Here is a 3,963-nt window from a genome sequence, read left to right on the forward strand (position 1 = left end):
TATGTCATCGATAAAGACAATTATAAACCTGTCTAGGTATGGTCTACAGACCCTATTCATCAAATCCATGAATACAGCGGGTGCGTTCGTTAGTCCAAAAGGCATGACTAAGAATTCATAATGTCCATAACGGGTTCTAAACGCTGTCTTGTGAATGTCCTCTTCGTGAATTCTTAGCTGATGATACCCTGACCGAAGGTCGATTTTTGAGAAGTAGGAAGCGCCCTGCAACTGATCGAACAAGTCATCTATTCTAGGGAGGGGATATCGATTCTTGATTGTCAACTTGTTCAATTCTCTGTAATCAATGCACATTCGGAACGAACCATCTTTCTTTTTGACGAATAACACTGGGGCTCCCCAAGGTGAAGAACTTGGTCGAATAAACCCTTTGTCTAGAAGTTCTTGAAGTTGTCCGGATAGTTCTTGCATCTCGGATGGTGCAAGGCGATATGGTGCTTTTGCTACCGGTGCCGCTCCGGGAACTAAGTCTATCCGAAATTCGACCTGTCTATAAGGGGGTAGACCGGGCAATTCCTCCGGAAATACTTCGGGATAGTTTTGAACCACTGGAATCTCCTTGAGTTGCTTAGCTTCAGGTTCTCTTTCTAGCACATGGGCCATGCATGCAATACAATTCTTCTTCAGGTACTTGTGAACCTTCACGCTTGATACTATGTTTAAACTTCTTCCTGGCTTCTCACCGTGTATGATAAGGGTTTCTCCATTAGGGAGAGGCACTCTGATGACTTTCTCATAACAACCAATGTCCGCTCTATTTTTGGATAACCAATCCATCCCTACTATCACATCAAAACTACCTAGCTCTATAGGAATTAGGTCAATGCTAAAGAGTTTATCAGCTAAATTCAGAGTACAACCAGGAATTATATCACTAGCCCTAATTTCATACCCATCAGCAAGTTCAATAGCATATGCAATCCTCATCTTTACCGATTTCAAGCCAATTAACGGTCTAAATGCTAAAGAAACAAAACTCCTATCTGCTCCCGCATCGAATATTACTGATGCAAAGTGGTTGTTCAGGAGGAACGTACCTGTTATCACTTCAGGGTTCTGACGAGCTTCTTCTGCACCAATCACAAAGGCTACACCTCTTGGTTGTCTAACTTGATTTCCTTGAAAGTTTTGCCTGGCTTGGCCTTGTCCATGGTTACCAGGTCCATTGTTCAGTTTAGGACATGCTCTACGGAGATGATCAATACTCCCGCACTCGTAACATGTCCTTTTTCCCTCCTTATTCACCTTACAATACTTCGAGTAATGGCCTGTTTGCTTACAGCTTTGGCACACCGGGCAAGCTCCCATGTGATGGAAGTTACACTTATTGCACTTCGGAAGCGACCCTGAGTACTGCTTTCGCTCCTGCACTTCTTGTCCTTGAGTTTTCACTGGTTCTTGCTCCTGGGCTCTTACCATAAAGTTTCTTGAGACTTTCTGCTTCCTCCCTGACTTGCCTCCATACTTCTTCTCTCCCTGATCTGCTGGCTTCCTCTTGCTACTAGAGCTTTCCATTGTCGATGCTCCCATCCTTATCACATCACAATCAATAATAGCCAACCAAACATATAATATGCTGTCATCGCATGACCTGCCTCTCGTCTAGCAGCACTAGCAGTGTCAGCAGTCTCCATCGAATGCTGATACAGGATTTCCATTCCTGCCAAGACTTCATCCAAAACTTCTCGATGCCCAGCTATCGCAGCGAGACTGTGACGTAGGCCTGCTGCTATCGACTGCAATCTCCGGGACTCCTCCGGGGTCATACCTGGCTGTCGGACAGGTATCCCTATGACTTGCTGAGGTGAGGATGCTCTTGGTCCTGCATCGCTGGGTCCTACCTCGCTAGGTCCTGCCGTGCCATGTCCTGCTGTGCTGGCGGGTATCCTTCCTGGAATGGGGACACTCTTCCTCGCTGTCCTCCGAATGCGAAGTCCATAGAGCGGTGGCTGTGGCAACACCGATGTCGGTGATACCTCGCGTCGTTGACTCGGGGCGTTGTCATTGCTGATCTCCACCGAGTTCCCAGTATCTTCCGTATCCTCTGATGGGTCTTCTTCTATCGAGGCGGGGGGATTACGTCGAGGGATAACAGTGACGTAGCCGGATTCATCGGCTGAGGCGGTAGCGCGGGAAGATGACGATCTTGACATAGTGGACCGTGACATAGTTTCAATGAGATATGAAATAAATGACAATGCATGCCTATAATATGCAATGCTTACACACACCAAAATTAACCTTTTGAAATTTTTAAATAAGGTTTTCTCAAATATTTTTGTTGAACATATTCCCATTATAATTAGCTCAAGCTTTGTATAAATCTTTTCTTAATTAAACATAGGTGATCAGGCTATGTTTAATCAAGGTCCAATAATACAACTCCCGACCTAATTATACTTGTAATATGTTTGATGTAAAAGGAATTTCTTTGTAAGTTTTAGTTATAGGTTGTGTTTTCTTAAAGAAAAACCGATGTTCTCTATAACTTTAGCTCTGATACCACTTCTGTCACACCCCGCTAAAGCGGAAACGCAAGGTATGACAGCGATAACGGTTTCATTGCAAAAGATAAAGATACATCACCATAGCAGTATTTAAAAGTTTACAACCCATACCTTCAAAAGAACAAAATACAAGTTTTTCAAAATAACATTGTTCAAAATATAGCTTCATAATAGCTTCAACACGATGCAGCATGCTCTATGATGATGAATCTTTACATCCACTTACTAATTATTTCCTGAAAAAGCATGTAAAACGAGCGTCAACTATGAAAATAGTTGGTGAGTATCACAAGTTTATAAAATCGAGCGTACAATAAGGCTTTTCGTAAATACAAGTACATTGCTACAATGATAAACAAGTTGATTGCTATTAATGAATACAAGTTTATTGCTATAACGAGAAACGAGTTTGTATGTGTATGAGCAAACAATGAGTCTCAACCAAACCTATGACTGAAGCCCTATCGAGATCTATGCTTATCGTTCCATAGATGAATATGGTATCATGCACTCCAGCGATTCGGGCGAGTGAGGAGTTGTCAATTCCTAATAGCGCTATCCATAACGACCATTGGCTCAAAGAGTTAATGGTTAGAGATAAGGGAAGGGCCTTTGTACGATAAGTTCTCATGTTCCGTGTTGCATAGACATACATAAAGAAACATAGCAATACAATAGCAATCATGTTTGATACAATTCAATTTAAGTACAACATGCAAACAATAGTTTTTCTGGACATGCTTTTCCACCCCAAAACATAAAAAACGAAAATAGGGGAGTGCGTGAATACTCACGATGTTTTGTGTAGACACAAGCGGTACTTCGGGATGCACCAACGTCTTACTACCGGGATCCTACGACACCAAACACACGCACTAGTGAGTTTCCATGTCGATATCTAATGCTAATATACTAAACTCTACATATAGGGAAATGCCAATTTATGTTTTAGTATTGGATTTATATCATCTTGTTACACTTTTTCTGATGTATTGAAATTTTACAAGTCGTGCGATTAATTACAACCTTGGAAGGTTAATTTTTCAAATTTTAAGTCTCAATAACAACATAAATTCACGAAAAATAGCATTCGAGGGATAAAAATTCTCAAACTTTTTATTTAACTGTTAATACACAATACTAAGCTGGGAAAATTATAAAAATGGATTTCCAAGCTGTTTAATTATATTTTATAATTTTTGAGCATTTATTTCAATAAAAATTGAAATAAATAGTAAACAGTTTCCAAAATTACCCAAACTTTTTATTTAATTGTTATTATACATAAATAGGCTGGGAAAAATATAAAATATATTTTTCAGTGGTTATTTGTATTTTTCCTTGTTTTATTCCTTTAAATAGTCATTAATTAAAGAAATATTATTAAACAGTTAAAATAAATTACCATAAATTTTTGTAACATCATTTACAGTAT

Source organism: Lactuca saligna, chromosome 3, assembly GCF_052625555.1.
Source record: "Lactuca saligna cultivar CGN05327 chromosome 3, ASM5262555v1, whole genome shotgun sequence".
Taxonomy (NCBI): domain Eukaryota; kingdom Viridiplantae; phylum Streptophyta; class Magnoliopsida; order Asterales; family Asteraceae; genus Lactuca; species Lactuca saligna.